The sequence below is a fragment of the Urocitellus parryii genome, chromosome 2 (assembly GCF_045843805.1).
Source record: "Urocitellus parryii isolate mUroPar1 chromosome 2, mUroPar1.hap1, whole genome shotgun sequence".
Classification (NCBI taxonomy): Eukaryota; Metazoa; Chordata; class Mammalia; order Rodentia; family Sciuridae; genus Urocitellus; species Urocitellus parryii.
The window spans coordinates 177,791,207-177,804,901 of NC_135532.1; the positions used below are offsets into that span (position 1 = coordinate 177,791,207).

At 43.0% G+C, this 13,695-nt stretch overlaps 1 protein-coding gene across 1 annotated transcript in view; it reads left to right on the forward strand.

The window, feature by feature from the left end:
• Positions 1 to 13,695, forward strand: part of Mb21d2 (Mab-21 domain containing 2) — a 119,142-nt gene that overhangs the window by 70,821 nt on the left and 34,626 nt on the right. The window lies entirely within an intron of this gene.

Consider the following 13,695-nt stretch of genomic DNA (forward strand, 5'->3'; position numbering starts at 1 on the left):
TTCCTCTTTTAGCCAAGCTCTACTTCAGCTACTTCTTCCCTCCCTTGGGTTCCTACAGTAGGCTCCCATTTGACCTTTGCTTCTGCTTTTATGCTACCTTCCAATCTTGTGTGTCTCACCAGTAGAGAATCCCAGTTCTTGTTACTGCCAATCATCCCCTCTCTCGCCTGTGTGGGATTGGTGTAGGCAGTCTGCCTGGGATCCGTGGCCACAACACACTGCTGCTGTGTTTGTCTGTCCTGAAGCCTCCACCTGGTTCACTCTCATGTCTGTAGCTCGTTGCCCCTGCACCACCTCTCACAAACCAGCCTTCCTCCAACAACACCTAACTTCTTTGGTGGAGAACCCCCAGCCTTCAGGGATTTCTTCTTCTCCCAAGCCTTGCCACTCTTAAAGTAGCCTAGTGCTTCAGTTTTCTATTGTGGTGTAGCAGATTATCCGTGACATCAAAACCATGAACATATTCTCTTGTGTGGGTTCTGAGGACCAGGAATCTGGGAGTGACTCAGCTGGTGGTTATGGCTCCGTTCCACAGGGGCTGCAGTCTTCTGATGGCTTGACTGAAGCTCACTCATGAGGCTCTGGGCAGGAAACAGTTTGTTGCTCTTGGTCCTGTCCATAGGGTTGCTCAGTAACAAGGCAGCCGGATCTTTCACAGTGAGTGATGGGCGAGACAGACAGACGACTAAGTATGGAAGCTGCTTTTTTGTAACCAGATCTTGGAAGTTAAAACTCCTACTTGTCACCCTGAAGAACACTGACACACCATGGGAAGTGATTGCTCAGGATGTGAGTGCTGGAAGGTAGGGTCACTAGGGGCCATGGGTGCCCCAGCCTGGGACTGTTAGGGGGTCTTGCTTACTTATGGCTCCCTATTTCACAGGAAGTGTGTTTCATGGAGATGTTTATATTTTCTTCCTGGTAATCTGTTGTTGTGATGGTATTTTTAATTTTTTTTTTAGTTATCAATGGACCTTTTTTATTTATTTATATGTGGTGTTGAGAATCGAACCCAGTGCCTCACACATGCTAGGCAATACACCACATATAATACCAAACTACAACCTTGGCCCCAGTGTTGTTTTTTAAACAAATTGTAGAAACTATTGACCCAAAGGGTTGATTATCTAGGTCATTTAGCCACTAAGCGGCAGAGTGTGGATCCACTCCTAGATCTTTCTGATCTAAAACGTGTCTTCTTTCCATGTTAAAGTTGGTGTGCTGATTTTGATTTCTGAGAATTATTTTCTTCACTCTGTTTCCTGTCAGCTTTGGTGATATGAAGAGGAACAACTTGGTGGCACCAAGGAGTGCAGGGAAGTATGTATATATAACAATTTAAAGATAGGAGATGCTCCTAAGAAGTCCTCTAACCAGCAAAACCCCCCAGATTCCTGGCCTTTATCTTTTCAGCAGTGTCCTGGCCAAAGCCTCCGATTTGACTGTTTTACTGAACAAGGGAGCATAAGAGGCCCACAGGGGAGCCACATTTTACTGTATATATATTTTTTTTTTCTAAAGGTTATCTGGGGACAGTCAGTTTGTCCCCTTCCACCCCAAGAAGTTTCTTATGGTGGGAGGAGCCTTGTCCTAAAGAGGTAAAGCTTTTGTGAACACGCTCTGGGTCTTCCGGAGCCTGCTGGGATTGGGCTGTCATCCATCTAAACTAAAATATTTCGCAGTAAACTGTTCTAGGTACTGTAACTTAGCTTCAGAGAGAGGTTCTAGAAAAAACAGAAAGAAAAGGGGGGAAAAAAAGGAAGAAGTCCATGCTGTTCCTCCAAGCACAAAGTTAGCTGATTGAATTCAATAAAGGTGCTTTGATTTTCTTTTTCATTTTGAACAAAATTCTGGGCCCTTTATTTTACTTTGAAAATGTGGAGTGCATATGTGTTTCTAATTTCAGGCACTCACCCTTTCTGCTGTGCAAAAAGGGGCGCTGCAGGTGGCTTTCTAAAACTTGAACACCCTGAGTTTTTGTGTTCTCTCTCATGATCATCTTTTATGTCTGCAGGAGCCTTTTGGACTTATTCTTGTAATGATTCTTGGACATTTTACTTATTGGTTAAAGATACAGTTTTTGGACATTTTTTTTTTTTGTCCAAGTATGTCCTCCCCCATAGTTGGAGGATTATGGAAAATTATTCTTCAAGATTTTTTTCTTGCCTCTGCATGGATATTCTTTTTTTTTTTTTTTTTAAACTTGCAGTGGTCATGGGGTGGCTTAATATTACATGCTTCATCACAAATGAGTTTCTTCAAATCTGGAGTTTCTTGAATCTCTTTAAAGCATTTGAACATACCTGGGATAGAAGATAAAAAGGAAATTGGAAAAAGAATTGAAAACAGCCTTCTCAGACCTTTCCATGCTCCTGGGTGGTTATGGGGTTGTTTTCTGTGTCGCTTAACATTTTCTTTAGCAGCTATATTCTGAGTCAAATTCTTTTCTCCTGAACCCTGAGGAAGCTCCTCTTCTGATGACAGAATTATGTAACACTAGAATTTTTGTATATTTCTCACCTATATAGAGATCCATAATACTTAAATTTCTGTGTGTAAACATACCTGCAAGTACTAAATATTCTAGACACTTCCATATTTACTTACAGTTCCTTTTCTCTCTCACTTTGAATATATACGGACAGGGAGGAACCTCAAGTCTTCAGGGTGAGTTACATGATTAGACAGCTCTGTGCAGTTAGTTCAGGTACATTTCATAGGATCCACCACCAGTCCAGGTGGGGTGGGGGGCATCTCTCTCAGCAAGGAAACATAGTTTGGTGTTAGAAGATGTGTGACCCTTTGCATGCAATTTTCTTATTGAGTAGCAAAAGACTGTTTTCCTCAGAAGGAAGGTGCACAGATCCAGAGGAGAAGGTTCTTGCAAAAGGGAGTAAGGTCACCTGAGGGTGGTTACTCCACTTTCCTGTATGAGTCCCGGGGCTTATAACAGGCCTGCTAGTAATCATAATTGTGTGTAGCACTTGGCTCTTGGTCTGGCACTGTCATGGGTTTTATCCTCTTCAGCACTCACAGAATCCCTGTCTCACATATCCTACCCTGTTACCAGTTATTCTGTGAAGGAGGAAGACAGTAGATTAGGGCTTAATGCAAATGTAGGAAACCAGGATCTCGAACCCAAGCCATTTTGACTTCTAATTTGCTATACCATGTGCCTCTGTCCTGCCTAACTGGGCATTCACAGCTTGTCTTTGGGAAAGGAGAATGATGTATTGAGTACTCTGCTTCAGTTTTCTGCTTCTGCTGCTACCTATGGATTCTACGAGGCAGAGTCGGGGCCACCTGTGTGCTGTTTGTTGTTGTTTGTAAGCACTCCTACTTTATTCTTGGATGACACAGCATAAAATATAAGCTTAAAATATGTCCACAGATTCTTTGACACTCCCATCAAAAGATGAATCCTGTTCTTCTAACTAATATAGTGACTTGCTTTTAATGAGTAGAGGAAACTGGAAATGACAAGGGCAGTTTTGGAGACTAGATTGTAGAATGTGCCTGGCTTTCTCCTTGCTCCTCTTGGATCACTTACTCTGGGGGAAGACAGCTGCTGAGGACCCTTGAGATGTCATGTGTAGAAGCCCACACAGTGAAGCACTGAAGCCTCTGCCAGCCTTCAGTGAGCACCTGAGGTCTTTGCTCAACAATTTGTGAAATGATATTTCTGCCCCAGTCAAGCCTTCGGATGATGGCAGCCCTAGCCAAAGACTTCACTGGAGCCTCACGAGAAATCATGAGCCAGAGATACCCAGCTCCCCACCCCATGCTCCTGGACTTCCAACTACACAGATTGAAAGATAAGAAATGTTTGTTGTTATAAGTCACTAAGTTTTGGGGTGTTCTATTAGGTAATTGTACATCACTACTAGAGAAATAGATGAAATAGCCCTTCAAAGAGCAGATGTTTCTGACAGTCAATGATACTGACTCAGTGATAGGATCTGTAATTTGTAGGCACCAGCTACTTCTTAGTTGTTTCTTTCAACTTTGAAAAATGCATAGCAAGTTTGAGTGTTTCCTAAATTAGATAATCACCTGGGGATCATTTAAAAATCACAGAATCTGAGATGTCACCCTGACTCATGAAGTGGAACATCCTAGGATGGAAGTTCATATTTTTTGAAAGACTCTTGAGGTGATTCCTGTGCAGATGATGTAAACTTATCCAAGGATTATTATTTGAAAACCACCAAAGGGAAACCTTTTCCTTTTTCCATCATTCAGTTCTGATAATCAAGGTTTGCTCTGGGGTGGTTGCACTCTAGTTCTCTTTCTGGGGGTCATCCTAATGCCTTGGAGTCATGAACCATTGCAAGCTGGTTCTCTCCTTTGAGCCCTGCTATGTGCTTGGCATGGAGCGCACATCACAGTGCCACCATTGAGTTTATGTTTGATAATGTTCCTATTTGATTTTTGCCCTACTGGAGATGAGACCCAGTGTCCGACCTGGGCCCTTTTGATTTTTTGTTTTGAGACAGGGTCTTGCTAAGTTGCTAAAGCTTGAACTTGTGATCTTTCTGCCTCTGCCTCCTGAGTTGCAGGGATTACAGGTGTGCACCACCGTGCCTAGCTAATGCCTGATGTTGTTCTTAGAAACAGGCTTGTTTATGTGTGTGTGCCTCTCCATGTGTATGGACTTCAGAGCACTCCTTTGGGAAGGAGAAGAACTCAGAAGAGAGCAAGTAGCTATGAGAACATTCTCAGGAGGAAGCTTGTTGGCTGTCTAGAGGGAAGAAAGAAATCCTGTTTCTTCTCTTTTAACAGAGGCAGATACAGTTGTGGGTACAAATATGGTACCTTTTAAATGTGTTTTTTTCATTTTCAATGACATGCTGTAATTCTAACTTAAAATGGGTTCTCCAAGATTGTGATTGCCCTGGGTGTGGTCTCTGATGTTTACCGTTAGGATGTCACACTGAATGTTTCAATGTCTTGTTGTATGATCTGCATTTTTTCTTTCTTTCTTTCTTTCTTTTTTTTTTTTTAAATAGGAATACGCCCACGTATCCACAGGTGCCTATTTTCCCCATGAGCTCTGTGCTAGTGCCTCTCTGGCACTAAGTAACTGAGTCACCTTGGCCATTCCAGCTCTAGAATAGATGTCTGTTCATTAGAGAAAAGGATACTTTTTCCAACTACTCATCTACATAGGTAAATCTGTTCACTATTATATTAGTTTGCTCAGACTACCATAAAATTCCACAGACAGGGTGGTTTAAATGACAGCAGTTTTCTCAAAGTTCTAGAGGCCAGAAGTCTTCAATCCAGGTGTTGGCAGGGCCAGTTTCTCTGGAGGCACTCCTTGGCTTGCAGATGGCCTCCTTGCTGTGTGGTTGCATGGCCATCGCTCGGTACACACACAGCCTGGTGTCTCTCCAGGCATCCAGGGACACCCGTCAGATTACATCAGGGCCCACCCAAACAGCTTCATATTGCCTTAGTTACATCTTTTAAAGGCCTTACCTCAAATACAGCCATATTCTGAGGACTTAGGGGTTATGGTTTCAACATTTGAATTTTAGGAGAACACAGCTCAGCTTATAGGAAGCATCCAGATTGTCTTTGGGTGTTAGAGGTCATGTGAAGCAATGGCTTAGGGTAGGTGTTGGGCACCCTGGTGTCTCTATAGCAGTGGTAATGAATGAAGCCCTGGAGATGCCAGGTCCTTTGCTATTCTGGAGGTGAGCTCTGAGATTTCTGTGTGCCATGTGACGTCAAAGTTAGAGTCACAGAATGCTTCGAAGGAGGAAGGCAAGACTTTGACTGATGCCCTTTCTTTAAAGTTAGAAGAAACCAAAGTCCAGAGAGGGTTTGAAGTGTGCTTATAATCAGGTCTCTTGATTTATAACCCAGCTCCACCCACTACAGGAGCAATCAGAGCACAAAGCTGTATCTCTGACCTCAGTGGCCTTGCTCTTAACACCTTGCAGGTGCCCTAACAAAAGAGTGGTGTGACATTTTTTCAGCCCCAAGGAGGGAGGCTGTGATGGGTATTTTGCTGGGAATGCACTATAAGAACATCCTAAAAATAGTGACATCCTGTAATCAAAAGCTTTTTTGTCTGAAGGAAGACTGTTTTCAATGCTTTCTTCTTCTTGATCTCACAGAGAAGGTCAGGGTTTCTTACCATGAGTTGTAGGTTGGTAAGTTGGCTGAGTTGGTTATATTGAAACACATGGGTACAGAAACAGACAATAGGAACGATCCATTTGTTTCTTTTAGTTTAATTTCTGAGTTCCTACTGGAAATTATTCCTGATGACTAACTAGTTTTAAGAACTAACAGACTGTTGAAACATTTTAAGAAATTGCACCCAATTTTCGTCATTTCTTTCCGGAATCCATGAAGTGACTTGGAGATCAGAGGTGTGGCTTAACCTTTTCTTTTGTGTTTGTTGAAGTAAAAGTCTGTAAATGTTGTGAGCACTTTAAAGAAAACTGTTGGAAGTTCCATAGGCAAATCAAATACAACCAATCCTCTCAAATGTCTGTATCATGTGGTAGGAGCAATTGTCTACATAATTCAAATGGGTGTTTCCATCTTTCCTGGGAAAGAAATTCTGTAGTATCACATTGGCATTCCCAGCTTGTCTTGCTCTCACGATGGGATTGCTGGTACTTCCTTGTTGTGAACTCACTAAAAGGGAAAGAATGCCCAGACCTTTCCTAGAATCTGAAGCGTAGTTGTCTTTCGACATCAGCTAGGGGTTATTTATATGAATGAAAAAATAGAGATGTTTTTTACTCTGCAAGAATGATTTGCCACTTTTTACTGTATCTGTGCTATTCAGGAGAGAGAATAGACCCACTCCCTATTTCCTAAATGATTTATTCATTCAGCAAGAATTGAGAGCAGCCCCCTGTGCCAGGCAAAGGGAACAATGATAACAAAGATTACGGTTCCTACTCTCCGGGATTTTATATTTTAGTGAGAAAAATAGGCTTTAATAAAATAATTTCACTTTGAATACATGCAAGTTGGATAAATTCTCCAAAGGAGGGAATACGAGTCTAGGAGGTAATAGAAGTGGATAATGAAGGAGCCTGCCCAGGCTGGAGGGCTTCCCTGAGGACCTGCTTCTCGGCTGAGAAATGAGGCAGTAGAAGGGGAGGGATAATTCGAAGGTTGGAGAGGTGGAGCCAGAAGACCGTGGCCCAGCAGAGGGAACAGCACCTGCAGGGAGATGGCATAATGGAAGAGCAGTGGATTGGGATGATGGCATTTGGATTCTAGACTTTTTTTTAGTTCTATTATTATTTATATTACTAATATTTTGTATAACTTGGAAAAAAATCACTTTCCTTCTTTGAGCCTTGTGTCCTTGTTTCTATTATGACTGAATTTAAGCTGGAAGAGCTGAGGGACCTTAGAGTCACTGGACAGGATTTACACACACGAATTGGGTGCTTCCCGTGTACCAGGCAATATGAAGGGTCCTGCAACTGGGAGATGAATGAATTGGGGTCATTGTCCTCCAGCAGTGAGGTCCAGTGACAGAGAAAAACATGAGGCAACATGTGATGCCGTGCTTTGAGAGTCATGGCAAATCAAATGAGCATGTACTTGGCCTTCATAGGAGGAGATCAGGGTCTGGAGGGCTGCATGGAGGAAAAAAGGAGAAAAGGTGAAATTAGCCTGGGCGGCCAGACTGCTGTGAAAACAATTTGTAGAGATTGAAAATATTCATCTGGCCAACATTTTTGCTACTTCCGACTGTAAAGCACTGACAACTTAATCATGTCCTCCCGCTCGCACACTCGCTCTCACTCAATCACTTTTCCCGCAGTGTTATGATCAACCCCAGGGTTTCACGCATGCTAGTCAAACAGTCTACCACTGAGCGACATCCCCAGCCCTGGTCATGTCCTTTGGAGACCTCACGTGCACCCAGATCTCCAGGGTGGATATGAAGATTGTAGATGGAAATCTTGCTCTGCGAGGCTGAGAAAGCAAAGAAACTGTCTCTCTGCTCTGGCTTGATTTTCCACCTGTCAGAAAGTGCCTTTTCCTGGCAGAGGGCCAGTGACGTAATTATTACAGCTTGTGGGATCTTTAGAAGATCAGGTCAAGGATGCCTTTCTGTTGTGGAACTGAAGACACCCAAGTGAGAGGTTTAAAAATGAAGGGGGGATGGTTTTGTTTTGTTTCACTTTTGCTTTCTCTTGCAGAGAAAGATGTTCATGGCCTGAGTGTATTTCAGAGTTGGGTCAGAGCCTCAAAAAATGGTGTCCTCCAGGAGATAGGAAGAGCTTTGGAGGAGCAGCTGTGATGTTCTTTTTGGTTTATTCTTTTAAATTTGGTTTTAGTGGGATGCGTTTTCCTTGCCAAATATAGGTTCGCATTCCTGCTGGCCAAGAGCCTGGCTTGAGCGGAGGCAAGCCCAGCAGCTTGAGGGAGAAGTACTAGAACTGGGCTGAGGTCCTTTAGTGCACACATAATGAGAAACACACAAAAACACCCAACGAACATTATTGATTTTAGAATTTTTTTCTTAACCAACTTCTAAAAGAAAAGTCTCAAGAAAAAAGACTTCATGAAACACGGCCTTTAAAATACAGGGCAAAGCCAAAGCCTTCACAAGAAGGTTAATGTAGCAGCGAGTCATTTTTATTGGATCTAAGTAGATAGCTACAGTAAGTATTATTTTTCAGGGATCTGAATTTTAGATGGAAGATTACTGGCAGTCTAAAACAAAAAAGGAAAAAATATGGTTACCTGACAACTTTTATCGATGGATGAAAAGGAAACAGGTCAGTTTGTTGGGAGATACATTTTTTAACAAATTTACTATGCAGGTATTGATGCGATCAGTGTTGAATAGTGTAATTTGCTTTTATTTCAGTAAGTTTTCTAGCCAGTGGCAAACTCCCTTTGGTAAACCAAGTTTTTTTTTTGCATTGACTTTAAGTAAAATCTTATTGTTAGTTGAAGGCATTTTTATGTGGACACGTAGTTAAGGTAATCCCAGGTGTGTAGATTTATTTTCTTTTTTTGGGGAGGGTGGGTACTAGGGATTGAAGTCAGGGACGCTCAACCACTCAGCCCTACTTTGTGTTTTATTTAGAGACAGGGTCTCACTGAGTTGCTTAATGCCTCACTGAGGCTGAGGCTGGGTTTGAACTTGCAATACTCCCGTCTCAGCCTCCTGTGCCCCTGGATTACAGGTATGTGCCCCTGGGATTACAGGTATGTGCCACTGTGCCCAGCTCAGGTGTGTAGATTTCTATAATAATTTGATGCAAGGAAAGCTGTCAGAAAGAGGATGGATATTATATTGTTTAGATCTGTGTTTTAAAACTTGTATGTTCTTAATGACTGTGTGGGACTCTTGTTAAATATAGATTTCAATGCCCTCCCCAGGCTTACTGAGTCAAAGTCTCTAGGTGGGGGAGGGAGTCTGTGTATATTTAAGAATTGCATCAACTGATTTCTTATTCTCAAAGAAGTTGAGGAACACTACTGTAGAACCTTTTCCTTGACTTTTTTTTCCCCCTCAGTTGGTCTTTGCAGCAGCCACTTTGAGCATAACTTGTGAATAGGAGCCCGAGGCAATAGCATTGAAAGTGGGATGGTGAAGCCCAGCAGTGCCAGTTTAATTAGCTGGCCTGCACAGCCACAGTGTCATTTCCCCTTCTCAAGCTGTGGTGCTTCTGGATGCTGCCCATCATCAGTGCCTTGCAGGTGCCTTCTCATCTGAGAGTCCATTGATTCTTCCAACATCTCAGTGTGGTAGCAGAACAAGTATAATAATAGTATTTTATTGATTCTAAGATGCACATTTTTCCCACAGTTTTACATCTCTAACATTAGTACACATCTTAGAATTGATGCTGAGTTTGATTTTTTCTTTTTTTTCTGAGCAGGACATAAAATAATGGTGCATCTGATATTCAGAAAGTGTCAAAGATTTGATGAATAGGGTTCTTCCTTTTATAGATGAGTCATCTGAGACACTAAAAAAGGCGACATGACCATTGGGAGTCACCATGAGTTAGGGGAACCTAGTTTCGGATTCAGCTCTCTGTTCTTGCACTGGTTATTGATTGCCAAGTGACCAGGTTAAGCATGTATCATCTTACAGTTCTGGGGGGGTCACGCATCTGGGATGGGCTTGGTGGACAGTTCTGGTTTGGGATTTCACAAGGCCGCAGTTAAGAGGTTGGCTGGCTGCTGCCATTTGGAAGTTTGACTGGTGCCAGAGGGTCCATGCAACTGGTAGGGTACCAGTGGAGGTCTTGGTTCCTCCCCATGGAAACCTTGCCACAAAGTTCCTGGAAGGGGCCCTGACACAGTGGCAGTGACTGGCTTTTTCCCATCGAGTGACCTGAGGGACCAAGGCAAATAAAATATCAAAATGCCTTTTATGACCTTGCTTCATTTTGTCACTTCTACACATCAAAATTGCTGTGTAGTGTAGACCCACCCTGAGTCTAGGGGAAGATGGGAGGTGAAGTTGCTGGGGGCTGGCTATTTCTTTCACACCTCCCTGTCCTTCCCGCATAGTTGCGTTATGCTCTATTTGGCCATTTCATACCCTTAGGCCAGTTCTTAAATTGAATGAATGAAAACTCTTTCTGATTTATGTCCCATTCTAGCACTTCTGAAATTTTAATGAGCCTACAAATCCCCCAGGTCTCCTGTTGAAATCCAGATTCTGATTCAGTAGGTCTTGAATGGGCTTGAGCTTCTGCATTCTCACACGCTCCCAGATGGTGCCCTTGCTCCTGGTCCACGACCAACACTTGGAGTAGCAGAATGAACAGAACCAAGCAGGCATCAATAGCACTGTCTCTAGGACCACACTGTAACCCAAACTTCTTCCTTCTCAGAGTCTATGCACCTCCTCCTCTATTTGGCAGATGGTCTAGGGAGAAGACACTGGGGATACTGAGCAGGCTGCTGCATCATGAAGAGTGGCTCACAGAGGGAGGCATGCAGCAGACAAAAGTCCCTGCGTATTTAGGTGGGTCTCTGGCTGCAGCTGTGAGCTTTATGGTGAAGGTCAGGTTTCAGACAGCAACAGCTGGGTGCTCACAGTGGCCAGGTAGTTAGCCTGCAGGGGGTAGAGGTGAGATGGACCAGAAACCATACAGTACTTAAAATGAAACATGTCAGTGCGTTTTTCAGAGCTCAGACACCCATCAGCATATCCCCCCCCCCAGCCCCAGTTCTCTCTCCCTCTTACATACACATCCTGAAGCATTCTCACTCAGGCAAGCTCTAGACCCAGAGTATATTTTCCTGAATAAAATGAAGATTATAGCTGGGACACTTCCATAAATGCTACCAAACTTGCTGCTTAGCTGAGAGTTGGACATTGGCCCTGACACTGTTTTTTTTTTTTTTTTGTCTCCTGTACACCCCCTGTGGTCCCCACCCCATCAGTCATGAGGAACATATTAGACCATAGCTCCACAAGAAAGGAGTGGTGCCTGCTTTATTTGTCTTTGAATCAGTCTCGATCTCTGCCTATATGTTTACACACACACACACACACACACACACACACACAAACACACACCCACCCAATAAACAAAGAGAAGAATGAGTAAGCCAACAGGACATGTTGAGAGGGAACCCTTGAACCTGGTGATCAGGAAACCAGTGAGCTGTTCGCAGCAGTGCACAAGGAACTTTCTTCGTAACTTTCTTCTTCTACATTCTGGTATTTTGGGGAACCTATCAAAGCTGGAAGGGCTTTCAAGTTTCGAGTTCATGAATTTACTTTGCTTTTTTCCTTGGTGCTGTGGAGAGATGATATTGAGTGGCATGTCACAGGGCCTCTGGTTCCAGAAAATTCTACAGATGGGATATTGATTTGTCAAAGAAAGAATAGTCATCATCGGAGGCTGTCTAGAATATCAGCCAGTCCCTCCCTGGTGGATAGAAATTTAAAATAGGACAACCTCTTTGGAAAAATAATGGCATAACTTCTTTATAAAAAAGTTAAAAAAGTATACTACACACTTAAATAACATAACTATTGAACACTTAATTGTTTACCTAAGGAATGGAATTGATATCTGCACCAAGGTCTATACACAAGTGTTTACAGCAACTTTATTCCTATTGGCAAAAAAAACCTGGTGAATGACTAAATTGTGAGATGTCCATTCAGTGGGATTCTACTCAGCAATAAAGGAGTGAAGGTTAAATCAACGAAATAGATGAATCTTAAAAGCATCATGCTAAGCGAAAGAAGCCAGCCGTGAATGATTACACACTGCTGCATTTATGTGTCATTTGGGAAATACCAAAACTATAGCTATTGGTATTCAGAGATTACCTGGGGCCTAGAAAGGGAATGGACTGCAAAAGTTAGGAAAAAACTTTTTGGGGTGATATTTGGGGTATTGGAAATCTGTTTCTTCATTGTGGTGATTTTATGCACTGTATACATTTGTCAAACTCATCAAACTGCATTTGGGAGTATCAGGGATTGAGCCCAGGGGTGCTTTACTACTGAGCCACATGCCCGGCCCTTTTTATTATTTATTTCAAGACTGGATCTTGCTAAGTTGCCCAGGCTGACCTCAAGTTTGCAGTCCTCCTGTCTCAGCCTCCTGAGTGCCTGGCTCAAACTGCATTTTTTAAAGAGGTGAATTTTATTGTAGGTAAGCTACACCTCAGTAAATATGACATTAGCAAAATGACATCAACCAGTCATTTTCCAAATGAGAAAAGCAGCTGTCGGTGAAGGAGGACTTGCTGCAGCAGTGCAGAGGCAGGAATCCAGGCTTCCTGGGCCCATTCCAGAGGTGACACCGAGCTGAAGCCCTGGCCTCCTGTCAGTCCACTGCACACTGCAAGTGGGACTCCAGTCCATGCTTCTCAGAGCAGTGTCCTGTGGGGCTTTTCCAAACCCACCCTCTACTCTGACACCCATGAGGCTGTTCGCTTGCAATTTGGCTGGAGGTTTCTTAATTAGAAAATAAAGTGAATTTGCATCCAACATAAAGCTCTCGTGGTGAACTTCTGTGGACACATTTTGCTTTTATAAGTGGGGGGAGGGAAAAAAAAACAGTGTCATCCATGTATTGACAAGAGGCCTTGTAGGGCACTGTGGTCAGTCCAGACAGAAGAGTGTCCTGGAGACCCACACCAATTTCTTGTCTCAGAGAATGGCCAGGTTTAGAGTGAACCCAGCCTGGTCTAAGTTCTTGAATCTTTTACTTCCTCGATGATTGTCCTTGACAGATACTTAACTTCACTGTCTGAAAAATGGTGATCACAATTCTTGCCTTATAAGGTTTGTGTGAGGTTTGAGAGAGATTGGGAAGTAGAGCAGCTGACCCAGCTGGGGTGTGCGGTTCTGTGTGTCGGCCCAGGCTCTGTACTTCCCATATCTCATCTCCAGCCTTAACAATCGTCATCCCCTCCTAGAGGTGACTGAGCCCACAGATGCCATGTGCTGCCCTCACACCCCACCACCACAGCCATGGGTCTGTGTGTAGATTTTGGTAAATGATTGTGACTCTGAATCAAAATCTGTTTATAAATAATTGTCTGGGAAGGTTATTGAGGAATGAAACTCTTCTAAATTTGGGCAGAAGCTTCTTTTTAGCTTTTTTTTTTTTTGTAACTTATATATAATAAAAAGTTTTTATTAAAAACAAAAGTCTGTTTTTTGCAGACTCTCCATATTGCTTTCCAGAGTGGTTGCACCAATCTGTAGTC